The 27,298-nt window shown below is 45.1% G+C and overlaps 1 protein-coding gene across 7 annotated transcripts in view; it reads right to left on the reverse strand.

Annotated features, from left to right (window-relative positions):
• SLC6A4 (solute carrier family 6 member 4) overlaps positions 1-27,298 on the reverse strand; it is a 693,801-nt gene that overhangs the window by 573,780 nt on the left and 92,723 nt on the right. For 3 of the 7 annotated variants that reach the window (XM_078680026.1, XM_078680025.1, XM_078680024.1), the window contains exons 1-3: positions 18,349-18,396; positions 18,158-18,238; positions 17,957-18,064 (exon numbers count right to left, since the gene is read on the reverse strand). The exons of 2 other annotated variants lie outside the window; for them this stretch is intronic. The gene's annotated coding sequence lies outside the window, so the exon portion shown is untranslated. Of the gene's footprint in view, positions 1-17,563; positions 17,669-17,956; positions 18,065-18,157; positions 18,239-18,348; positions 18,397-27,298 lie in introns of those variants that run through there. 2 more of the 7 variants (XM_078680030.1, XM_078680028.1) reach the window with 1 other exon arrangement.

Raw genomic sequence — 27,298 nt, forward strand, 5'->3', positions numbered from 1 at the left:
CCAGTCAAGATGAATGGATCCCAGTAATCGACCTGACCGTTGATCCATTAAGAACCAGGAGCCAGACATACGCAAATAGAGAGTGGGATAGTGAGGAGGAGACAGGAATAGAAGGAGATAATCAGATTATCGAAATCCATGTCAAATCTGATGAAGAGGAAGATCAGGTAGGGACAGAACAGGTTATCGACACACCTCCAAGAACTCCTGAGATTGAAAAGGGACAGATAGAGATTAGGGCGAAAGTTCAAGCGGAAGAAAATCAAGGGTTCGAAGTGCTTGAACAGGATCAGATAGAAATAGACGAATGTGTTCAGGATACAGGAAAAGAAACATCAAAAAGTCAAATTCAGTATACACCTGAACAAGGCCAGCTTAGCAACCAGACAGAAGAAACTGAAATAAGACCTGGGACTAGTCAGATAGAAAGAGAAAAGGAGACAGAAGCAGAAGTGCCACAACTAAACGAAAATAAAAGAGCATTAGACGAAAGCCCAACAACAGTGCCAGTTAAAAGACTCAAGAAGAAAAATAAAGAACCAAGGTACATCAAAAGACTGAGACTGAGAGTGAAAACAGTAGAAGAGAAGCTTGAGCAAAGGAAACAAGCTTCCAGTAAACCAGAGCCACCTGGAGAAAGCACTAAGCGAAGAAGTGCCCGAATAAAAAGACAGAACGATAAGTACTAGGATCCTGAATGGACGTACTTAGTGTTGGAGGAGTTTGAGGATCTTGATATAAGTGACGAAAGTGACGAAGAACTGACTGCTGACCAGTCTACCGAAGAAGAAGAACCAATCTGAAGTTGCCCTGTGTAAGCAACCTGTGTAAAGTTACAAAGAGGGGTTGGAAAGTTTCTTTTGAGCAAAAAATGTCTGATTCAAGTGTGAATGGAAGACCTAGACGTAATTGTTGTAAAACATGCTGCAAGGTATGTGTATGTAGTGTAGCGTTAGTATTAATATTATGGATAGGACTAACAATTACTATTCCTTATATGATGAGTAAAGGTACTGATATTGATTCTACAAAGACTGTGATAAAAGACACTGACGAGCTGACACCACAAAGTGTAGATGGACATGAGAAAGCACTTAGCGTTAAACAAACTAATATGGACTTAGAAGCACCAGATGAGGAAGGACTACATTATCACAGAATCAAGAACAGGACTCATTTAAACGTATTCGCACATCTTTTAGTACATTATGTAGAAGCAATGGAAATAGAAGACTGTTATGTTTGCATGAAGCTACCTACTTCTGTAGCTGAGGGAGTGACATACCATCACTAGCCATTAACATATGGAATTTCTTGTAGCATTTTAGCTAGCTTATTCTATAAAAGAGGACCGTTACAGTACTATTACTCTAACTCAGACGTGATATTTTCTGAACTCCCTATACGTGGAAATCTGAACCCTGTACATACAAAAAGTGATGTCACACGTAATATGGGAGAATATTTTCTGACTATAGGTACCATAGATTTAGGTGAAGCACCCAGAGATAACTTGACCTGTTCATTACATGAACAAGAGAAAATGTTTCTAAACATGGCAGAGAAAAGACGGGAAAGTTTCCAAAGAAAGGCGATTGATAAAAGACAGAGAATTCCTAAATGGGCTGAAAACATGGGAAGCACCTCAAATGGTAGGGCTAATCCTGCTTTGTTGCTGGATTTCGAAAGAAAAGGGAAACTTTGTCTTCACCGCGAAAAGACTAGTTATTACAATAACATTTTCATTGGTTCCAGTCAATGTGAACACAATTATAAGGTAATTGGAGGTTGGGGTTTCAAAAATGTGTCAGAACCTGTGTTTCCCGGAATTTATTACATATGTGGAAACAAGGCCTATTTCAAATTGCCGGATCACTGGTATGGAAGCTGCTATTTTGGAATTGTCTTCCCGAAAATATACCATGTGAATGAAATTGCTGGAAGCAGTGAAAGCACTAACGGTTTAGTACGTAGTAGAAGAGAAAGTATAGGGGAAATAATGGGTAGTATATTTAGTGCATTGATACCTTCAGTGGGAGTGGTTCTGAATACACACAGAATTTGCAAATTGTCTACAGTAGTGGATCGGTTATCTACTGACACTGCTAGTGGATTTCTGATGATCAATACCGAAATGGTTGCGATCAGATCTATGGTTTTACATAACCGACTTGCCCGTGACACCTTATTAGCAAAAGAGGGTGGAGTCTGTAGAATGTTGAAAGCGCAACATTGTTGCACTTACATACCTGACAAAAGTGTTGAACTCAAAAGGTATGTGAGGAACATTACGAATTTGGAAAAGGAACTCAAACCACTGGAGGTTGATAGTGCCTGGAAGAGACTTACTGATGGTCTCTCCTCTGTAGGTTATTGGTTTTCCAATTTAGGTAAAGGATTGTTGTTTAAGGTACAGATGCTAATTGCTGGAATAGGTTTTGTCATATTCCTCATATTTGTCTGTTGCAAATGTCGCAAACACCAAAATAAATATACTGTGAACAGGAGAGGCATGAAACGGAGTGTGGATGAACTTGAATTAGAGGAACTGAATAATCAAATTTATAAAAGGGTGAAAAATTCTCACCCTAACAAAGAAACTAAAGAGAAATTGAATCGAATGTTGGAAGAGATTGAATTGGGAAAAATTTAAGTTGGCATCTGGTTCTATTGTTTGTGATGATAGTAAATATCATCAAAGAGGGGATTGATGGAGCAAGGATTCGCACGTTACGCGACTTGCTTGTACTCATGAACCTCGAATAACTATAATAAATTAACTCAACCTGTTCGTCTTACTAATTTCCCCTTTATTCTGACATTTGGGGTATCCGAGAGAGGCTTGCCTATGTGTGTATTAACCTTAACAACGCTTGTCACTAAAATGGCCGCTGCTTAGCGGGGTTTTCTTCTGCGCATGGGTTGATCACACTCACGTGACGTGACGTACTCGCAGTTCTGGTGGGAAATGTTTGCTCATGCGCAGTACAGCTAATATGGCCGCTTTGTCTTCTCATATGCTCCGTGCTTGCCAAGCTGATTTTTGCAAAGTTGTTTGTTATGCATTTACCCTAACGCTATAGATATCATAAAGTAAGGGGTATAGAGTAGATATTCATGGTATACAGTGTATTCATTTTTTCCTGTATTTCTAAATTGTTTTCGCTTACTTTTCATGTATCGCACTCTTGGGGGTCTGAGGAACACTCGTGATTCCATATTGAACAGCCTTTCTGCGCATGACAGTCTTCTGCCGGTGACATTGAAAACTTGCCAACCCGAAGTCCCAGCCAAGATGTGCCTGGGAAGATGTACCTTCGCCTAGCAGAAGAAGCTGAATTGCTTTCAATGTATCATAATTCATAGATGTACTATTGTAATAAGAATATTAGGTCATGGGAACCCCAAATTCAATAGGCGGTCCCAGATCATGTAAATGCAGGCTTGTAGAAATGAAATATGATTGGTGTGTTGACCTATCCTACTTGGGGACCAATCGAAACTGGGGATTCTTACACTTGCAACATTTGGGGGGTGGTACACTGACCCGAAAACAGTATAACTAGCTAGAGAAATTGTCCGACTTGTCCGAATAGCTGACCTGTCACTGACCCATCGCACTCAATAGGTGACTTGATACAGAGGGCTGCGGAGCACTCTGTCCGAAATTTCCATAGACTCAGGGGTTTATAAAGAAACCCCAAGTGCTGGCGAAGCACTTTGCTGGGGAATTCGATAACCCAATCGGGGGTCTGACCGATAGCTGCAGAGAGGGTGGAGCGCAGGCGTTGCTTCCGAACTGCGGGTGTTGGTCGTGCCTTGGTGGTCCTGTCCTGATCCTAATCCGGGTTTCCTGTCCTGGGGTGTCCCTTCCATACTTGCTGTCCTACTGGCGACTGTCCTTCCTTGGGTTCCTTCCGTCCTTAACTGACCCGTGGCCAGGGTGAGTCTTCACACCACTCTAGGTAAATATAGTGCTGAAAAGTCTACTCTGCACCTTCTATATTTCCTTTCTTTTGCTTTAATAAAGTCATTCTCTTGCATATTTGATTTCCATGCTTTCCGCATTGCCAATTGAAAGATCATACCTTATGATTGTAATTCTAGCATGCTCCTTATTTCTACCCGTCCTTTAGTCATTTCATATTAAGTTCAAAATCTGTAACTGCTGTTTAGCATGTTCCCTGTTCTTACCTTCCTTTAGACTCATAAATGGTTGGGTTCATTTATTTCCTTTATGGATATGTGCTCTTTATTATTCTGGTTATCGACTGTCTGCTTGTTGTAAACCTTATGCTTTCAGAACTGGATGAATTTTAGATAAAGGTTTTCGAAACTTCTTGAGTTTGTGGTTATTATAAAAGTACGAATTGAATATATGAAGTACAGGTTTTTGGTGTCTGCCTTTTTCTTCACAGCTAGCCCCCTGATCCATTGTGGTCATTAGGTACCTGTAACAGTGGAGTGGTAAGTCGGGTACACTGGAAATGAAATAGGAAGGAAACTGGGATACTGGTAGTTAGAGCGTAAGGTCACCTGATTAATATATATGTGGTAAATTGAATTTTATGGGCCCGATACGCATATGGTAAGATAATTTGGTCGAGTGACCTGCGCGCTCTATCACCTCTTCCAAAATATCCCCTACCTCCACTCAATGGCTCCTCCCAAACCTCTCTACTATTATAAACTCCCAAACAACCCATTCCAAACTCTTCTCTCCTCTACCCATCCTTTATCCGGTTCATCCAACTAGAAGCCTCACATGTTTACCACTCCCAATAACAATTGATATTCCCATCTACTAATCCACCACTAATCCATTTTTGGGTTCCGGAGTAGCGTGGCACTCGCCGTAAAGTGCTTCAACACCTTGTAATGGATAGTAAGTGCTGTATAAATACAATTACAGTTCAATAGAATAGGAAAACGCTTTCCTCACGGAGGGACGTTTTCTTCCCAGAGAAAAAAGAACAAAAATGTCCATTTGCACAAGGGCCTCTATTCCCCTGTGCGGGGTTAGTTGTATGCTTTATAGAACTCTGCACAGTGGGAACAGAAGCGCACAGGAATAGTTAAAAGACTATCTCAGTAGTGTGCCAGGAAACCTGCACCTATCACAGCTTTTCAGGTGAACTACTGGAAATGTTACTGAATAGTTAAAAAAAAGAAAGTATAACTACAGTCAGGCAGAGATCAAAATGACTGTCAAAGCGGTGTGTTTGTTATTATTATTATTATTATTATTTTGTGAACAGCTCCCTATGTGCTGCCCACAGCAGGCGCTTGCGCCATGTCCCTTTTCACTGAAACCTGCTTCGTCCCTCTAGAGTTTGGCTAAATATACGCTGGACTTGTGTTGAATCTGCAGTGGCCAGGACTGAGCACGCTGCAAACTGCGTGTTGACGAATAATATAGCTTAATCTTTGTTAGAGATTGTGCGCAGATAGGGTGCCGGATTGGGAAACGTAGATGATACGCACATGGCCGGGATCCCGATGTCAAACTTTATCCAGATGAAAATCCTTCTTAACTACTCTCAAGCACTAGACGAAGCTGCCAGCCCTCGAAAATAAAAACGAAATATTATGGGTACAATATAACTCCCTATTCAGACTCAGAGTCGCCAAGCACCCTGATGTGTTGTGGCCAACAGAGATTACAGCAGGATTTGGGAAAGGCGCGAAGGGCTGGGGCGAAGTCAGTCATGTGTCAGATTGGACAGTTAGCTTTATATCTTGTGTCTCGTGGAGACAGGTACAGGCAGTAAACACTGGTCTGTCTAGCTTATAGTTAGACAGTTTCCACTGCACCACGTGTATCATGTGTTTAGCTTAAGTGTAATATAGGTAGTATAATAAGACATAGATTCTAAATACTGGAGTATGTGTATAACATGACTAGATTAGATAAACACAGATTGTAATTACTGCACTATAAAACCATAGACAGCCAAGCAGATTCCGCGAATTACATGGTATTGCTTCTTCCATCAACACAGAAACAAATTGTGAACATTTAACCCTTTGTTACTCTACCTTACTTCGTGCTACAACACAGATAGACAACCTAAAGGGGCTAAGAGTAACGTGTGTTATGGAGACAATAAAATGACATTAGAATGAGGCATTATTAGGTCGGGTTTGAAGATGCTTTCAGGGTTGGGTGGGTCCTGAAGCAAGGGTCACTTTCTGGTCATGGAGAGGGAGCTCCATTAGTAACACTGGTTATGATGATCTAAGCGATTCAAGGGGATAATGATTCTTAGGGTTAGGGTTTATGTTTGGTATTTTATTATAATTGCATTTATATAGTGCTTACTATGTAGAGATGGACATGTACTGTCACTAAATCCACTTCCTCAATGGAAAAGCATTCCTTTCCACGATGGAGCTTTTCTTTGGACTTCTTGGTGTGTTTATCACATAGATGATGTTTGTCATTGACAAACAGACACATGCACACATACGTGTTACGTATGGCCCCCAATATTATCGGCCTGCCTTCAACATAACATGCCCTCACCTCCCTTGCTATCTATTTATCCAAAACCCAGTACCTTCCCTGCCTTCCTTCCCACTCCTGCAGCTGTGCTTTTTGATTTGCATATGACTGGGTTCAAACTGGAATGGCATGGGGAGCAAAAAACTATAGATTTTGCACCATATCTCTGTACTGGGATGAATGTATGACATTATTCTGCATTCTGTCCATCAATTATTCTTTTTTTCTTTGCGCTTTCAGCTAAAGCGGAGCTGCACTGACAGGCACTCAACGAGCCCTGTCATCTGGCCTGGGAGACCTTTATGACATCTCAACAGTGAGTTACCAGTTTTGTTATCAACTGTTGTGATGTCATAGCAAGGAGTTATGACTTTCAGAAACTGAAATAAATGATAGATTACATATAGCTTGATAGATGGGAAAGAGTGAATTACTTGGATGTTTTTTATTGATTGCTTCTGAATGACATCATAGACGAAAGCGAAGTTCAAGGTGTCTCTGATGTCACTCAGAAGCTGTCACTTAAAATAAGTTTATGGTGTAGCCTGTGTAAAAAGTGTTTTGGTGTCATGTGTGAAGGCTAAATGACTGCTCTTGAACAGTTGTTTAAGCTCTGCATTTAAACGTGGTTCATGGAGGAACCATAGGTGAGACAGCTTCATCTATGCTGTACCAGTAAGTAGTTTGCGATAGGAGTTGTCTTTTAGTCAGAAGAAGATATTACTCACATGTTCAGTAATATACACAGTGTTTCTCTTTTGGTGGTGGGGTCGGGTAATTGACTAGCCTCTAAACGTTGCCATTTGTTTCTTTAAGAGGAGAGGTCAGGTAAAGTGTTGTTTGTGGTAATACATGGCTTGAAGGAGTATACTAATGATGATGATAATTAATTTCTATTAAGTACAAACAGCGGGCGTCCTGGCACTAAATTAGCACAGTAATCCATAAATTGGAGCACCATATTCACCTTGTAGTTAAGCAAAACCAATAGAAGATCATTGCAGAGCCTAGGTCTTAAGCATGAAAGGCCCATCCACCCCATTGACATATCTGGGTCTGGGTGTAGGCAGTTCGGGTTGAAGTGAACCAACTTATTTTGAAGAAGCTTTGGTCCATACTTGTATACCATAGGGCACATACATAACATTTTAAAATAGATCCTTTGCTGTACTGTCATCCAGTGGAGTTTGCCCAAATACCTTGAGGTTGGGGTGCATTTGCATGGGAGCTTTAGCAGGGCCCTAACTGCTGCATTCACAAGTTGCTGTAGCCTTTGGATAGTTCTCTTTGCGCGTTCCAAGCAAAGTGCATTGCAATAATATATGTGGGATAATATTATTGCTCACATTACTGTTTTCCTAGTACTTTGTTGCATCAGCAGCAGAAATTTCCAAAGCATCCTCAAATAATAAATACATGAGGATTTGATGCTTTTTATCTATTGTTTGAAGGTCAATGTCCTCTTCCAACTTGACACCTAAATTCCTTATGACGTTTTTAGAGTGGGGGTGGGTCTAATTCAGCCGGGCCCTATTCTGGGGCCAAACCAGAAAGGCACTTCCGAACAGGATCACCTCAGGCTTGTCTCCATTTAATTTTAGTCACTTGGTTCCCATCCATTCTGCTACAGATCGCATATATTCTGTAAATTTTCTCTGGGGGCTTTCTTATTTTGCATGAATGGCTCTATTATCTTGGTGTCATCCGCACAAGCAATGCGCATAAAACCAAACTGGATAAGCTCTGCCATAGGTGTTATGTATGATGGAGTAGGATGTTACTCAAAGCCGATCTTTGAAGGACCCCACACTTGAGCTTCCTAGCCTCGGTTTGAAAGGGCTTTACAGCTACCATTTGAGATCTACTAATCAGGTAAAATATTAACCATTTTAGTGCATGAAACAGGCTCCTATTTTAACCAATCTGTCAAAAAGAAGATCATGCTAGACGTTGCACTTCAGTGCTGCCACTGTTGGTCTAGTGCTAACCAAATCTCATCTGTCACAGCCAACAATACGGTCTTAGTCCCATGAAGTGGGCGTGAAGCTGGCGTGGTAAGCATCCATGTGTAATTGGCGTATTAATCCTCTTTCAAATACTTTAGCTAGAAAAGTCAAAAGTAATGTTGACCTATATTTATTTAATTCTTTAGGATATGCTGTGGGCTTACTTCTATTGTTTAGGAATCGCTGTTTTCCCTAGGACGGATTTACATAGATCCCTGAGTTGTAATACCATTACTTAGCCCCCGTATTAAACACTGGTCCACAGTATGCCACAGTTCAACAACCCCCAGTGCCCATGACGGGTCGGAGGGGTTTCCTTTTTGCAGACCCTAGCAATTAAACGCCGTGTTGCTCCAAGCATGTGTTGAATCACAAACTATCAAAGTCACCCTTTTTCAGATGTACCTGTTGAACCCAAAAGTAACAGTACAGATTCCAGGTTGCGGGAGGTGGGGTACCCTGCAATATTGTCAATATGACTGAGCATTTCCTTCCAAAAGACCTGAATTTTCAACCAACTCCATCAAATGTTGAATATACGCAGAGAACAGCCGCCATATTACGGGAAGGCAGGGTAGCGGTCCAGCTCTTGGACGACTCCCACCCTCTTCGCTATGTATAAAAAAAGACAGACTTCCCGTCCGCGCCGATGGCGCGCCACAGGCGCGCCTAAGGCAAGCCCGTCTGCGCCTGTCCGCGCCTCGCCTGGCCCGGGCCCAGGGCCAGTCCCCCTGCCCATTTCTCCACCACGGGCTCGATTAGCTGGACCAGAGAACAGCTTATCCAATTTAGCTCCGACACCTGCTCACCGCTTGCTCGCTGCCCTCCGAGTTCTCTGGAAGGTCGTATTTTCAATTGTCCTCACTGCGGTCTGACCATTCCTTCCTGGGGTAAACGTGCACTTGCATCTGCCACCTCATTTAATTGCACCCGTTCCCCACTAAAACTGAGGGCCGGACTACTCAACTGCCGCTCGCTTCCACGCCATGCGAGCGAAATTTGGACTTTACTGGTCTCTCAGGGATGGGATATACTGTTCCTCACAGAATCCTGGATAAAAGACACCTCCAATCCGAATATTCATTTAGCCACCCCCCCTGACTATCTTTTCATGGGTATTAACCGAGAAGGAAAAACGGGTGGTGGCCTTGCTATTATCTTGAAATCCCATTTGCGATTGACTATAAAAAAACTTTCGAATATTGGGCTGATTGAAGCCTTGTATTTCACCATTTCTGACTCAGCTGCTGTTTTTTTGACTGGTATCCTAGTGTATAATCCTCCAAGGGCCTCAGCCCCTTCATTAACGCAGCTTGTACAACTTATGGTGGATCTGTCCCTTAAACATCCGCACTTTATAGTCTTAGGTGATTTCAACCTGCACGCTGAAGATCCCTCTTGCGCCCAGGCTACGCAATTATTGGATACCATGCAAAGCTTGGGTATGCCTCAATTGTCCCGGGGCCCGACGCATATTGCGGGCCACACTTTAGATCTAATTTTCTCGAACCTCCCTGGTACCATAGTCCATACTTCCCTTCCCCTTACCTGGTCCGACCATTATCTTCTCCCGTTTGATCTCATGTTCCCGGTTGTATCGAATCCGGTGGAACTTGGCAGGGATTATAGGAGAAAATGGCATCTAGTTAATTGTACGGCTCTAAAGCCCGCTTTCTCGTGTCCCCTGGACACACTTACTGAGGACATCGATGCAAGTGTTACTCAGTTTAACTCTGCCCTATTATCGGCCATTGAGGTCATTGCCCCTCTGCAGCCAATCTCCTCTGTTAGATCTCGCCCTTCTGCCCCATGGTTCTCTCCAGCTTTGCGTGAGGAAAAAAGCCGCTGTAAAAAATTAGAACGCAGCTGGCGACTCGACTATAATCTAGAAGCAAAAAGCACTTATAAAGCTGCTTTAAAGAATTTCATTAAACTAAAAAAGTCTACTATGAGAGAATTATTTGCCCTACAAATTAAAAATGCAGAGAATTCTGCTAAAACTCTTTTTAACATTGTAAAAGACTTTGTCAAACCTCCCGCTATGACTCCTCAGAACCCTTCTAATCAGATTATATGTAATGGCTTGTCTGATTATTTTCTAGACAAAATTGACAAAATTACGTCCTCCTTCCCACCTGCTCTTCCATCTGAATTATCCCCTTTTACTGTTGAGAACAAGGATTCTACCGCACCATTACTGGTGGCTTTTAGGGAGCTCACCACTGAGACTGCACTTAAATTACTCATTCAGTGCAAATCTGGTTCTCCTTTGGATACAGTCCCGCCCAAGGTGATGAGTAGCCTAGCTCCCCTTCTGATCGAGCCCCTCATTTCTATCTGGAATTCCTCATTACGTCTGGGCCAATTTCCAACGGCTTGGAAGGAGGCCATGCTGGTCCCCATCCTGAAGAAGGAGGATGCGGACCCGGCACAATTTTGCAATTACCGCCCTATTTCCCTTCTCCCTAAACCAGCGAAGGTTCTGGAAAAGGCAGTTCAATTGCAACTTGCAGACTACTTGGAGACTAATTCTTTACTACACGATTCCCAGTCGGGTTTCAGAACTGGTTTCAGTACTGAGACAGCGCTCCTGGAGGTCTCTGAGACCATTCGAGAGTGTGTGGATGGGGGCGAGGAGGCCATGTTGGTCCTCCTCGACCTATCCGCCGCATTCGATACGGTGTCCCATAAAATACTACTGGATCGCCTGCAGCAGATTGGATTGGGTGGTCCCGCTCTGTCATGGATCAGCTCCTTTCTTAAAGGAAGAACGCAGAGGGTACTTCTTAGACCATTCCAATCTGAGAGTAAGCCCCTTGTTTGTGGAGTCCCGCAGGGCTCTGCGTTGAGTCCATTGTTCTTCAATGTCTATCTGGCCCCGTTGGCTAAGGTGGTTGAGGCACGGGGAGTCAGAGTGATCTCGTATGCTGATGATACACAGCTAATGTTCTCTTTCAGAGATCACTCTGACTCCAGTTTCGCCAACTTTCAACACTGTCTTGGCGAAATTTGCTCTTGGATGACTGCTAACCATTTGAGACTCAATACCGATAAGACGGAGGTCCTGTTTTTTAATCAGAAAATCCCAATACCTCCTAAAGTGTGGTGGCCGACGGTGCTCAATCCCCCTCCTATTCCTGTTCAAACTGTTCGCAATTTGGGCTTTCAGTTTGACGATGCCCTCTCTTGTATAACCCAAATTAACAAGGTTACGGCAGCCTGTTTTTGGAAATTACGCATGATGAAAAAGATCTTTCCATTTCTGCCCTTGGATGCCCGCAGAACGGTTACTCATGCCCTAGTAACGTCCCATCTGGATTTTGGCAACAGTCTTTACGCTGGGGCCCCCCAGTATCAAATTGAACGACTTCAGATCGTCCAGAATGCGGCAGCAAGGCTGATTGGCAACATCCCTCACCGTCAGTCGGTTGCACTCTACCGCAAAGAGCTACATTGGCTCCCTATCTCCAGCCGCATCCAGTTCAAGATGCTGACCCTAGCCTTCCGGGCCCTTAACGGGTCAGGACCTAGCTACTTACGAAAGAGACTAGTTCTGTCCCAATCTGTTAGATCTTTACGGTCTAACAATTTACGTCGTCTCATAGTGCCTCGGTTCCGTCGCTCCAGAATGGGCGGAAGAGGTTTTACAGTTACGACGGCTAAACTTTGGAATAATCTTCCTCTTGACCTGAGGTTCTCCCCGTCTGAATCACTCTTTCGCAGCCGACTGAAGACCTGGTTATTCTCCTCTGCATAGGCGTTTCTTCCTTTTTAGCATGCAGTCTACAGCGCCGGGACACCCCTCTTGGAGGTAGCCGTGCGCTCTATAAGCGTCAGAAATAAATAAATAAATAAAAAATACAATATTCTGCCCATTTTCTACCCATACGGCCAGCGCCTATCTGAAACTGCTTTATATATGCGATATAATCTATATGGTGTCAGGTACCATCTAATTCATAATTTATACTCAATTTCCCTATGGAGAAGGCATTTTACCCCCCTCACGGAGGTCCGATGGCTCCTATTCCATATGTCTTCCCCAAATTCGAATCCCAATTTCGGTTTCCACTGTACTTGGAATTTCCATTTCTGGATTGTGTGAATACCCGAGCTAGCTACGTTATATAGTGTAGAGATCAGGCCCTTTGTAGAGTCAAAGATAGATCGTTACTACTCACAGGGTGTGAGCTGTCAAGTGGCCGCAGCTTTCTCGTTTGAATTTAATATCCGGTGTCTCAAATGGGCACATGAGTCTATCCTGTTTAGTTCACCCAAAATAATGTTGAAACACCAGAAAATACCTGACCATGTTCCCAAAAAATAAGTAACTCAGATTCAGGCAATCTCCGTATCTCCACCAAGTGGACTGCTTTCCGTCTAGGGCAGAAGTGAAATGTGGATTGTAATTGTAGTGTGGTGGGGCATTTGGTGATCGAAACATGGTGAGTCCTCCCTTCAGCTCTTATCCCATATCTCAAGGTGTGTTTTAGTAATCTCCCATAGTTAGAGGTTGGGTGGTGTTGGACCTGGCCCTTTTGGCAGGTTCACCCCGAGACTTTTTGCTTTTTCCTAGCCTGTTTCTGGAACCTGGTGTTGGTGATTTTAGGCCTTTGCGCACTTTTTCACTGTGGTACAGTGTAAAGTGCGTGTGCTCTCTGTGTATGTGTGGTGAGTGACCTGCCCTCCCATAGGAATGAATGGGGAATATGTATGCCCATGGTAGTTCCTGATGTGTGGGGAGTGCAGGGTCGAGTTTGATATGTGCGAACTCGTGAAATTGAATGCTGCGTAATGGTGTATGCGGCATGGTTGTGTCTAGTCTAGAAGTGCCACTTTGAGAAGTTGGCATATTTGTGTAATTTGTGCCTGGCGTGTGATTGGCTGGTGAGCCTGGCCCAGAGTGCCTGGGCATGCTTGTGGATTGACTGTCTGGTTTGAGGGTGACAGGGGCTGCAGAGCCCCCAGGAGGTTGTCTGAGTCAGCCCGTGGATGAAAGGCAGCATCTGCTGCCAGGGAAGTGGGTGGAGATAGCACCTGGGAGTGAATGAGGCTGTGCCTGCCTGCCATAATGCTGGCTCCACCTCCCCGCTGGGCGACTGTCACCTCTGTCCCTGACACTGAAAAGACTTCCCTATAACCAGCTCTAGCTGGTTCTCACACTGCCTGCACAAAGACGTCAAAGGCTTTTCTCTGTATAAGAAGGGGCTGTGTCCCCTTCCAAAATGTTCTTGTTTTTAGACTTGAATCTTGCCAGGGGCGTGCTGCTGCTTGGGCTCAGGGGAATCCCTGGGCCCTGCCCAGCCCCTGGAAACCTGATGGACTTGTCCTGGACCCCTGATGGACTTGTCCTGGACCCCTGAAGGACTTTGCTGGACTGGTGACCTTTGGTTGCCTATAGTGCTGGGAGCGCTTTATTTTCCCCTTCTAGCGCTTGGGAGCGCTTTGTTTGACTTCTAGCGCTTTCGGGCGCTTCTTCTGGACCTTCAGCGCTGGGGAGCGCTGGGAATTGCTTTTAGCGCTGGGGAGCGCTTTAATTGACTTATCCCCAGGATTGTGGAGCCTATCGACTGCCCACCTCGATTTATTGTTTATTTTGTTTAAAAAGCCGGTGCCCACCCGGCATGTGCTTCCAATTCACCGCCGCTGCCCGGGGCTTCAAATCGCCGAAAAATCGAAGGAGCAGAGCCCTGATTGGCTCAGAGCGACGAGCCCCCTCAGTAAATGCCGCGCTGTGATTGGCGGGCCGCGGGAGGCTCGCCCTGGAAGGCCCCGCTGTCATTGGTGCAGCGCTGGAGGCTGCCATGACGAGCCGCGCTGGGATTGGCCAGCGCCCGGAAAAGAGGAGGAAGGTGACGAGAGCTTCCGCGGGGGCTCCCATGTCGAGAGGAGAGCCCCGCGGTGATGTCCCAAAAGCCCCGGGTCCCAGGAGGGGGCCCGGGTGAATCTGAAATGGCGTCCGAGGCCGCCAACGGCTGGGCGGGGCTCCCGGACTCCAGGGAAGCCCTGCGCTGAGGGAAGGCGCCGCCTCTCTGAGCCCCGCTGCCCAGGACCGCCACCGGAGGAGTCTCGAAGCAGCCGGTGAGTGCGAGAGGGCTGTAGGCTGAGAGGGAAGGTTAGAGCGGCCCCGGATGGCAGGGGGCCGCTCCAACAGTGGATAGAGCCTGAGAGGCTTCGACAAGGCTGCATTCTGTTTGGAGCCCCGAGGCTCCAGGGGCCAGTTTGTGTATTTAGAGCCTGAGAGAGGCTCATGGGCATTTGTATTTGCTGAGAGCCTGAGAGAGGCTCTGGAGGTACCATTGTTTTTAGAGCCTGTGTCGCTCCAACGGTTGTGTTAGGTCAGAGCCTGTGTAGACTCCAACCATGGCGCATGTTTTGTTTGAGCCTGCGTGGCTCTACCCTGGCCATTTGTTTTAAAGTCCCACGGAGGACTTGGGGGCATGTGTATTTATAGAGCCAGATGGTTCCAACGCCCCCCAACAGTTTCAGAGCCTGTGTGGCTCCAACGTGCGCAGAGTTTAAGAGCCTGTGAGGCTCCAACAGTTGGCGCAGTTCTGTTCTAGGGCCAGTGAGGGCCCTGGCGCAGTTTTGATGATTCCCAGCTGCCCAGCAATTAGTGGGCAGCTGCACCGTTTAGGTCTTGGGATGTTCCCAGGTGCCCAGCAAGTAGTGGGCACCTGCACCGTTTAGGCCCCTGACATTGAGACACAGGGCGTCCTAGCCCCAACAAGGCCAGTTGGCCGAGGGACTGCCACAGGTGGTGGCTTATGTAGGTTTTGCGCAATTGTGTGGTTTTTCCTTGCACCTCTGAATGTTTTAGGCATCATGTGTCTTTGCGCTATTGAGTTGTGTTTTCTTTCCTGGCACCTCTGAATGTTTTTAATGCATCATGTGTCTTCCTTGTTCTCACACCGCTGAATTTATTTCTATGCATCATGTGTTTTCTTTCCTTACACCTCTGAATGTTTTAGGCATCATGTGTTTTTCTTTCCCTACACCTCTGAATGTGTTTTTGATGCATCATGTGTAATGTGTTCTTGCTTCTACCCCTAAATGTATTTTATTCTTAGGTGGTTGTGTTTTGCCTAGTATAGTTTATACTAGAGAGGTTATGTGTCCATGCGTGATCTAGGCCTTAGTATTGCGTAGTGTGTACCTACCTTTACCAGTAGTTACTGGTTGTGATTTATAACTGTTATTTTGTGCTACAGTGATTTTATATCCTTTTATTCTAATTTCTGACAGTATTTCTAGTTCTAAAAGTGTTGATTCTGACAGTGGCCCATGTGGCCCTGTCTTGTGAATAATCCCTTGTGAATATTGCCCGTGCCAGTTGGCACAATGTACATGTGTGATTTCTATGTGATGTGTTTTGACAATACAGAAGTTATTTTTATATAACCTTGTGTGGAGTTCCTTTTGTGGTGTGCCTAGGATGTTGTTGCTGTTGTGTGCTGGCGCAAATGCTTTACACATTGCCTCCGAGTTTAGCCTCACTGCTCGTGCCTAGCTACCAAGGGGGTGAGCAGGGGTTATCTTGGCGTGTGACTCCCTCGCCCTGACTAGAATGGTGGTTTCTGCCTGGCTTTGGCGTCAGCCTTAGCCTACCAGAAATAGCCAGTTCTAACAGGTGGCATGTGTACTTTGGACAGTCATGCTGTACTCCATAGAGTCTGGTGAGCCAGGGCTCTTCCCATATCCAATGTTTTTTGGATTCACACATGGACTATTCTACTATTACGCACAAATAAGCTGCCTTGTAATAGTGTACGGTATTAGGACACACCAACCCCTTCGGTCTTTGAGGCCCACAAGCACCTTTTTACTCAGTCTCAATTTGCCTTTGGCCCATTTGAATGATAAAGCTTTCTACAGGGCCTGAAGCTCTGCTATTGGAATGGCTGTGGGCACTAATTAAAAAAATACAAGAGGGCTCAGTAGGACAATCAAGAACGAGGTAAGAGGAGCACTCAAAATGTAATCTTCAAGTAAATGTTTAAACCTAACTCTTCAAAGGGTGCATCACCACGGTATTGTGTTGGCTACACAATAGTGAAAAGCAGTGATTAAGTAGAAAAAATCTACTTGTGGTGAGCACTGTTCCTACTGGGGAAGAGCTACCTTTTCCAACAGTCTAAAAACAACTGCTCATAACTTAATTCAAACAATGATGACCAAAATGAAATTTCACTTTCTAGTATTTAATTCTCATACATGAAATTTTTTGTTGTAAGACATAGATGCATTATTACATTGTGATCATGTATCCTATGTATACATCTGTTCTGACTGCTAAGCAAAGCGCTAGGTCTGTGCATAACCAATTAGCTATTTACATGTGACAAAAAAACTTTTTGAATAACCACAATTCAGTAGTAGAGTTTGATTCTGTCTGAAGTAATTTTCTGAAGACAAGATGCCCAATGCATTTCGGGACCAAAAGGTACCCTTCTTCAGGGGCGAAATCATAAAACATACAAAGAACTTATCAGTAACATCAAAGAAGCTCTATGTTTTATACATGATATGATCTATCTGAAAATAGTTGACACGTCAGGGGGGGAAAAAACAGACATAATAGTTCCATTAACTGGAAATTAATGTGGAGAAAATCTCCTTTATATGTATGGTTTAACAAATTACATGAATGTCCTGTACCATCTGGCAGATAACAACATGTATAAACCTTACTGGACCTCCTGATGACAATATATGTATATAGTGCAAACATTCGTATTAATCCATGAAAATCGAAAACCATGACCGTAATCTGATGTGATCATAGTAGACCTGAAACAAATTGTACACATAACATGCCTGTAAAAAAACGTGTGTATATATCCATATTTACACAATTAAAAAACACTTTGAACTCATGTGCAACCCTCTTGATAGCATTCTATATAGAAGACCTGGTAGGTGAAAAACATCTCTACTATAGTACGGCTGTGAGGACCTCATTATCTACGGAACAATTGCTATAAAGAGTCTCCTTTGTGCATATTATAACCAATGCATTCAAGCTTTTACACCAGTTGTGCTCCGATCATACCTTGTATCTGAATGTGATGCACCGTGGGTAAACTCCTAATGACATACAGCTGGCGTCAGCTAAACTGGTCTGGACAATGGGGAACCCCACATACTCGTTCTCTGAGTAGATAAAGTGATGAGAAACCAAATTTTAAAATACGACTCTCTGAGTGGATGGTGCAAGTAACTCTGCACGATAGAATAGTATGCTACCTGAAACACTGGACGTTGCTTCAAAGAAAAAGTCCGGCTCTTATACAGATATCAAATTTGAGTGAGAATCTTGCTGTCTGGACTAAATCTAACTCAATCTGTAAAAACAAACAGATATCAAATAATATGACGTGTGACTGTATATATGTTGCTGCGAAGAAACGCGTCATGGCTGCGGAATAACCACAAACTTACGTACCTAAAACTGTGTCATGTGGTTCCAAAGAACGGAGTCTATCGTTACTGTCTGATGGTGGAAAAAGGAAATCTTGCGCACAGCTGCGCGATCATCTGTAGAGATGTCCCACTAAAAAACAGAAAACTAATCTGTAGTCTTATACTAATGATTGAATACGCAGAAACATGCTGGTCTGAACATAATGAACTCTACAAAATGTACCCCCGTGTGATCATTAGACTAACAGTAACGTATCCAGAGTCTTCCGTCTCAATACGCTTACAAGGATATTTCAAACCGGATCTATAAAGATAACAAGAAGTTAATTGTAGGATATATTGGCTCCTTAGTTTTTACGAAAACGAAACAGAACAAAAGACTGATGTCTTAGTGTTCTTAAAATGAGAGGTTACCTCCGCAACTCGGTTGTGAACTGCTCCTACGAACGCCTGTCCTTCTACAAGTATTCAAGTAACCGCGGAAGGTTACAACACCGATATATATAGAATCCCCTCATTTTGAAAAAGACCCTGATAGTTATGGGAAATGTAGTCCCATGATTGGTGCCTGTTGTAATACCCTCCCTAGTGCCATTATAGAAGTATAAAACCACCGCTAATGTGTAAATAACATCTGGATTTGATGATAGTCTAAGTATGTTGCTGTTTGTAATGTTACCACAATAAATTGGTATGTCAGTACTCTCAAAAAATATATAAAATTAATATTTATTGCGGTCATATATCAGTGTATAAATACCTAGAGAATCACTACCCGCTAGAGCCACTATTTATTATGAGTCCGGGTGGTACTGAATAAATGCGTACGCGTCATCTAAAGAGATCCTGCTGACTGTATTTATCATAGATAAGTTGGCACTTCAGCAAGAACCCTGGTCCAAGATTTAACATGAAGTTGGGTTGCACGCTCTTGTTACGCTAAGATGTGTTTCAGTTGCGTCTATTGCTATTCTCATCTATGAGCCTATTACCCAGGCCTGTAGCGTAAACTTTGTGCATGTGCTGAATCATTGTTAAATAACACTATGCTTCACATACTCAAAAACATAATCTCATATCAGAAAATTAACATCCTTGTACTAAAAAACCTAACGGAATTACATCGTGAACAATGGTTATCTGAACACAAGCTGGTTTCATGGATTAAAAGTGCTGAACTCATATAAAGGTCCTTAGGTTAGAAAATATAGGTGTCTATGAATACATTCAAGTTACTGAAATAACATATTAATCATATATTATTATTATTATATTATTATTATATATTATATATTATATTATTATTATTATATTATGGTATTGTTGGTGCTCTCTTGGGTTCTCGCGCGTAACTCCTAACTGTCGGTATTGTTGTGATTGCTAATCCAGTTTTTCTTCTGTCACCAGGTTGATGAATCCAGCTGCACCCGTCAATCTTTGGATCGATCTTCGCCCCTTCCTCCGGGGCCTTCTTTTATGAGGTCTTCTGATTGGTTCCATGCCATCAAACAAACAACAGAGGAGGGTATTACTAATAGAGGCTAAAGAAAGAGCAAGCATGTAGCGACACTCACAGTAAGAGTAACCTGTGAGAAAAAACCCACATTAGGTTGTTCAGAAAGCCCTCACTCACCAACCTAGTTGGTGACATGCTTGAAACCTACGTGAGCCCTCGACAACCAGACCCCGAAGGTCCTTTATCCTACACCTTTGTTTTTATTTATGTCCAATTGGCACAACTAATAAATTACCTTTTTGACACAATTTGCACATTTTTAACCCACTTAATTCACACTTCACGTATCACAAAAACCAGCTCCGCAGTAACCTGGCGTTGCAGCACACTAGGGTGGCATTCGGCCACTCCTGGTGGGGCCCGATGATGAAGCATGTCACCAACAAGGTTGGTGAGTGAGGGCTTTCTGAACAACCTAATGTGTTTTTTTTCTCACAGGTTAATCTTACTGTGAGTTTCGCTACATGCTTGCTCTTTCTTTAGCCTCTATTGGTAATACGCTCCTCCGTTGTTTGTTTGATTTCTCTCGAGGGGAGTAGGAGCGTGTGTTCCGTTCCCTTCCTCTCTTGTTGTTACAAGTGTGGTTCCTTGCCATGTCATGAAGGTGATAAAATGAACGCCTTTTAGATATTGTCTTCAGTGGCGCTCAAAATATCCACAAACCGACCTCTATCAGGTCTGTAATGTTTGCCTTTTGCCCAAGCATAACAAGCTTTCTTGCAGCGCTTGCCGCTCCTTCAGATCGAAGAAGACCCTGGTGACCATAGGGCCCGACGCTTGGAGATGTCGCAGAGGAGCGGTGAAGAACCGGTGGACTTCTTCACCACTGTAGAGCTTCAAGAACATCACTTCAAGGCATCTGCTTCAGACGAGGAGGCATACTCACCAGAAGACAGCACCATCTCTGACCTGAAAATCGAAAAAGTTCCAGCAGCTCAACAGATCATGAGTACAGATCCTATCCCTCCTGAATGCAGCTCAGAGGCCAAGCAGGCCTCCACAAAAGGCTGCACAGCCATACAGGAACACAAGCAGCAGATCACCAGGCCACCACTGCCCTTGGCATTGAGTAAACATTCGGAGCCGACACCATCGGCACCAAAACCATTGGATCTGAAAATCCCATCGGCCCTAAAACCTTCAGCACCAAAGTCAAATACCACCATAATCACCGACGAAACGGTCGCACCACTCCTCTATGATGATCGAGAGAGAGACATTTGCCAATCCGTCTGTAGACGGGCCGGTTCATCCCGTGCCAACCTTGAATGATCATACAGCCACAAAAAATACAGCTTTCTTTCCAAGAAGCTCTGGAAATAGCCCCAGCTCCTAAACAAATTAAAAAGATGGACATGGCCACCAGTCCACTACCTGCTCCACCAAAACCAATGCAGGACTTACCTTCCTCGCACTCTTCAGATGGGGACACTCCTACCTACACTCCACAGGGGACACCACTTCCATACATCTGGGTAAATGGGTGTAGGGTCTCCTCCCTGCATATCTCCAACCAGACCCTTGGGACACTTATGATGCTGGACCACCAGCAGACTCTGAGCCTGATCTTTACCCAGCTCGACCCTCTCCCCAGATGATTACTCCACATACCAGGGACTCCTCTCTGGAGCAGCGGCCTACCATGGAGTTCCCCTCCATTCAGGTCCGACAGAAGAGGATTTCCTATTTGAGACCCTCTTCTCCACACAACACAATACACAATACCGACCAATAATAAAAGGTATGTTGCGTCATGCAGCTGCTATTTTCCAGGACCCTGTCCGTGCTCGAGAAGTTACCCCCCAGTTGATAAAAAATATAAGGCATGCCCCTCAGATCCCCCTTACATTTGAGGTCAGCTTCCCCCACAGACTCTCTTGTGGTTCACACTGTGCGGAGAATGGCCAACTCCCAAACAACTGGAGATGCCCCTGCCAGATAATGAAAGGGCCTTTAAGAGGGTAATCCCTCCCAGTAACCCACCGTCTCCATCATGGAACCTCAATATCGGCCTCGCCAGACTCATGAGTACCCTTTTTGAGCCTCTCTACTCTTGCCCCCTTCACTTCCTCTCATGGAAGGTGGCCTTTCGGTTGCCATTACTTACCTTCGGCGTGTCAGTGAGCTCCAGGCTTTAATGCTAGAAGAACCTTTCTTTCAAGTGCATAGGGGCAGAGTCATCCTCCACCTCATCCCAAAATTCCTTCCTAAGGTGGTGTCTCAATTCCATTTGAACCAAGCCACAGAACTCCCTGTTTTTCCCCCTCGACTAGACTTTGGGGAGCAGAACCACTTTGGGCCCCATTAGGATGGCTGGCGGATCGCACCCACCAGGCCGGCGGTAGCCACGCTGGCTTGGCGGGGGCTATCCGCCCGCCATCCGTGCCGGAATGACCCCCGCCATATTTTCACGGCCGGGGGGTCCGCGGCGGACGGAAAGACTGTCCGCCGCTTTTCCGCCCCGGTCGCCTTGCGACCGGGCGGAAAAGGGTTCTATATGGTGGCGTGTCTATCTGACACCGCCAGCCATATTACAATGGGCATTTTCCAATGCCTTTTCGTGGCGGCATTGCTGCCACGGAAAGGCATGCGGAGTCTGCTTTGGGGGCCGTTGCGGGCCCCCAGGGACTTGGGGGGGGGGGGGTGGAGGGTCCTGCAGTTCCATGCACAATATGGCAGGCACCGCGCGGTACCTGCCATTTTGTGCATGGAAGTGCACCGCCCGCCACAATGTCAGGAATGCTGGATGCGCCCGCCACTGTGGCGGGCGCATCCTAATTTCCCCCACGGAACCCCTCCCTTATGGCGGGCGGGCCCTTTCTACGATGGGATGGCGGGCGGACAAAGTCCGCCCGTCATCCTAATTGACCCCTAGATGTAAAACAAGCCCTTGTGTATTATATAGATAGGACAAAACATTTCAGAAAGACTCAGCAACTATTTGTCGCTTTCTCAAACCCCCGCAAAGGAAAGGACGTCTCCAAATCAAGCACTGCCTGATGGATAGTCAAATGCATCCAAACATGCTATGCTAGACAAAAAGAAACTTATCTGTCACTCCTAAAGCCCACTTCACTCCACATTGCCAAAAGGGAGCTTCCATGGCCTTCCTGGGGAATATTCCAATAGTTGACGAATGCAGTGCAGCTACCTGGTACACACCACACACCTTTACAAAACACTACTGTGTGTATGTGCTAGCCTGCCAAAGTTAGCCAGGCAGTATTTTGTACACTGTTCCAATCTACTGCAACTCCCACAGGTTAGCCACTGCTTTTTGGAGGACTGCTTTACAGTCTAGGCACAGCATGTGTATCTATAGTCACACATGCCTCGCAAGGCAAACTTTACTTAACCAGTATACATTTGTTCTTGTCATGTGGTGCTGTAGATTAACATGACCCGCCGTCCTCCCGAGACACCTGTGGCGGTTGCAGTTATCTTTCTATCTCACTCTGCTCTTTAGCATGGACATCCTTCTATACATCGCTTCGTATCTCATTCCATCATCACACGCCTTACAAAGCAAAAATGTCTAAATTTGGAATTGATGCCTATGCGCATTACCAGCAAGAGGAGGAATCACTGAACCTCATGGCTCGAAAGACTTCTTCAAGGACAACAACTTGCACACTTTCAGGCCCGACACTAGATGGCAGGAGTATGCACAGCATGTGAATCTACAACACTACATGCCACAAACAAGTGTCTACTGGGTATGTAACAGTTTCATTACATCATTATTTAAGAGAGAGCTATAGGGAGATAGGATGCACCAACCCTTTGGTCTTTCACCGATTTTGGGAAAAGCGTGATCCCAATGCTTCACATCGAGGAAGTGACATTCCCAGTCTTGCTAAAAGAGTTGGATAGTTTATCAGTGGTTGAAGCAGTAGATCCAAATTGTCCCTATAATAAACCAAAGGAATGCCATCTGGCCTGGGGGCCTTGCAATGCTTCATAAGTAGATGTTTTGTAAGTCAATTGTATGCTGCCTGACTCTCCACAGTCTCTCGAGGATTTTACAGTTTTGATTTAAATCAGTTAGCTCTGGCGAAAGCCATTGAGCTGTTGCATCAGTCTTTTTGAAAGGTGCTAATGTAGTAAGGGCTGACTTAACCCATCCCTCAAACTGGTTTGCCTGGGCATCAATCTCTTCACCCACCTACACATAACTGCCATTTTCAAGTGCCACATTGAATTTCTGCTTTCATATTCTGGACCATGGTAGGGTTGCTGTGTCTCCTATTTCCATGACAAGGTGTGAAACCAGGTTTGATCTTTGCTTTATTATTAAAATTATCCATGGTCTGTCCACTGGGACGTTTGTGGAGTATTTATTTTATTATTTCAGAGGATTCAAATATCCCATCTAATGCTCCTGAATAAGTTGCTGCAAGATAATTGTATTGAGGGTCTTTTTACGCTGCTTTATATACTGCTTATTATCTATCTCTAACCACAGCATAATTTCTCCGGTTACATGCCCTGTCAGATGTTAGTTTCACTAGGGCTTGCATGGAGTTCTTAAGGCCTGGAGGGAGATGGTTCATTATTCGTGTAAGGGTCATAGGAGCTGCGGCAAGTAATTTAAATCGCATCACTTTAACCAAATTCAGAATCTTGCCCCTCAATGCCTCTGTTTTGAGATGGCCGGATGGATTAGTGCTAATCTCATCCAGTTTGTCGTCTCTGTCTTTTCTAGGAATGTTATTTGATTCCGGTACCGACCTAACAACGTCAGGACTAGATAAATCCCACAACAGGAATCCAGCAAACGCAAGTCCAACTCATATGCTGCATTTAGAATATACATCTCCTGTGCATGACAGAGCACAGGACGAGCATTTCAGAGAATGAATATCAACCCCCAATCTGCATGAGTTCTAAGAACATGAGCCAAAGGGCTGTTGACCTTTTATGAGTGAAATCAGTATCTCATCTGTTTCCAACCTCGATTTATTATCTCGGGTCATAAATAGGGGATTTTATACACAATCGAGATCTTACTTTGGCTGCTGCTCCAATCAACAATACGCTCTGTTACATACAAAGATACCGTAACGTTTGGTTTTAGAGATGATTTAAAGTACATAACTGCAGAGTTAATCCTCCCATATCATAGAATTTTAGAATGATACTTGCTGGCTCCATATAAACACATGATTGGAAGTTGTATGTATGTCTTTTCAGGACTCATTTTTGTGAGATGGAGTGCGGGGAGTCTGTGATTTCCCTGCAATCACGGTGGAGTACTCAATAAAATTGATGAAAAGATTAAACGACAAGCAGGAAAGAGATTGGGAGACCTTGAAGCATGTTAGGAGTAAAAGCATGGGGGCGGTTAGGAGTGTCAGTGGATGGGAAGGCACTATTTAGAAAAGTAAACAACATTCTTGAAACCCTGTAAATCAATCCAGGCATTGAGTTGTCTGAATGTTGCATAACAAGAGCTGGACGAATGCTGGCAGTAGACCAATGAGTTGTTCACATGCCAAGGAAAGGGTGCCCTTCAGGTTAAAGACTCCAATCACAATAAGATATCTTAGAAGCAGTGATATGTGTGTGTGTAGCCTGCAGGTCACTTGCTCCAGCGCCAATACGATTACTTGTTCAGTTATCGAGTTTTGTATAGCGCGAACTTGACCCGAAGGTATGCGAGCGATTTACAGAGTTAACACAGCAGCAATTACACAGGTTACATATGGAGTAAATAATACATAGGACCCCATTAGGATCCGCCTGCCATCCAGTCGTGAAAATGGACCACCCGCCATAAGGGCGGGGGTCCGTGAGTGCTATTAGGATGCACCCGCCACAGTGGCGGGCTCATCCTGCATCCCTAACATTGTGGTGGGCGGTGCACTCAGCACCACCCGCCAAAATGTTAGGGAGGCATGTTGTGCACTTCCATGCACAACAAGGGAGGCACCGCGAGGTGCCTGCCATGTTGTGCATGGAACTGCAGGGGGGGGTAGCATAGGTACCCCCCATGTGCACCCCCACTGCCCCGGAGTCCTTGGGGGCCCGCAGTTGGCCCCCCTAGCAGACTCCACATGCCTTTCCGTGGCGGAAAGGAATTCCTAAATGCCCATAGTAATATGGCTGGCGGTGTCAATCAGACACCAAAACCATATTGCAACCTTTTCCGCCCGGTCGCAAGTCGACCGGGGCCGAAATGCGGCGGACGGTCTTTCCGTCCATCGCGGACCCCCCAGCCATAATAATATGGCAGGGGGTCTTTTCTACGAGTATGGCGGGTGGATTGACCCCGCCGGGCTGGCGGTGACCCCCGCCAGCCCGGCGGGGGCAATACGCCCGCCATTCTAATGGGGGCCATAGAAACAGTAAATAAAAGAACTATACGATAGACAGTAGCATATGAGGACGATATCGCAAACCAGATCTGAAGGTATCGGAGCTCTTACACAGTTATGATAGCAACAATTACATGATGCACTTGCTGCTCAACTGTGTGTGTGCGTGCACTTAGATGCTTTCATCCGTCCATGCACTCAGTCAAGTATCATGCATACACTCTTCTATTAATTCTTGCGTCTATTCTTCCACCAATTGACTCGTTATTTAACTCAACTACTCACTCATCTACAATACCACAGGCATGAACTCACCGACTCGCTCATCTAAAGTACCACAGGCATGTACTCACCAATCAATGAAGAGGCAGAGTGAGATATTAGACAGACATATTATGGCTTTGTTGGTAGGCTTTCAAGGGTGTTGCTGTGCTTCTGGTAGTGTGTGAGTGCTGTAAGGAATGGAGGAGTGCTGTCAGGAGTGTGCGTAGTGAGGTGTTTTTTTTTTTTTTTTTTCTTTAAAGCCGGAGTGTGCCACCAATCGATAGCCTCTTCTATCCAATGCATGACAAGTATTGCCCACCAAATGGGTCTCCTGAAGCAAGACCACATCTGGGGTGTGTCTCTTCAAATATTGTAGCACAACCCCACGTTTTATCCTGTCCCCAAGACCGTTAACATTCCAGCTCTAAGAAGACCGACCGCCCCACCCATCCCGAAACAGACACATGAAAGCAATTGTAAAGCAAAGCACAGCCTCGAAACCAACAAAAAGAAAAGAACCCCCCCACCACCCCCAAGTAACCCATCAAATACAAACCCCCCTCCCTGCACCCCTGCGGTAGACCTAATAGCCACCCCAACTTGCAGTGTGCCTGTCGCCCCATTGAACTAATCTACAGAAAGAGAGAAAAAGTCCCCAGAGGAGGAAGATCCCCGAACCCCCCCCCACCCCCAGGCATTCGCACAATGCTTGAAACAAGGTCTCTAAGCCGCTGCAGTGGATGATGGCTCGCCGATGTAGACTCACTGCTCCTGGCCCTCCACGCCTCCCTCAGCGCCTCTCGAGTCCTCCGGGCCCTCATGATGCGTCGACAAAGTGTCTAACCATTCACTAACCACCTCAGGGCGGTCAAAAAAGAATGCACGATCAGCATGTTCGATTCTCAGGCGGGCCGGGAAGAGCATAGCATATTTCAGTCCCAGGTCCCTGAGTTGTCTCTTCACACCCGTGAAGCCCATCCTCTGTTTCTGAACTGCCTGAGTAAAGTCAGGGTAAAAGCTAATGGAAACGTTCTCAAATTTATTGGGCCCGTTGGTGCGAGAAGCTTGCAGGACAGCGTCCCGATCACGAAAGTTGAAAAGTCTAGCAATTATGGGCCGCGGAGCGGCTCCCGACTTTGGCTTGCCACCCGGAACACGGTGGGCTCGCTCCACAGCGAAGAATTTACTGAGGCCTTTCGGCACTAGATGCTTCAACACGAGGTCCTCCACCAAAATATCAACAGGCATGTCAACAGAAGTCTCCGGG

Source organism: Lissotriton helveticus, chromosome 3_1, assembly GCF_964261635.1.
Source record: "Lissotriton helveticus chromosome 3_1, aLisHel1.1, whole genome shotgun sequence".
NCBI classification, from domain to species: Eukaryota; Metazoa; Chordata; class Amphibia; order Caudata; family Salamandridae; genus Lissotriton; species Lissotriton helveticus.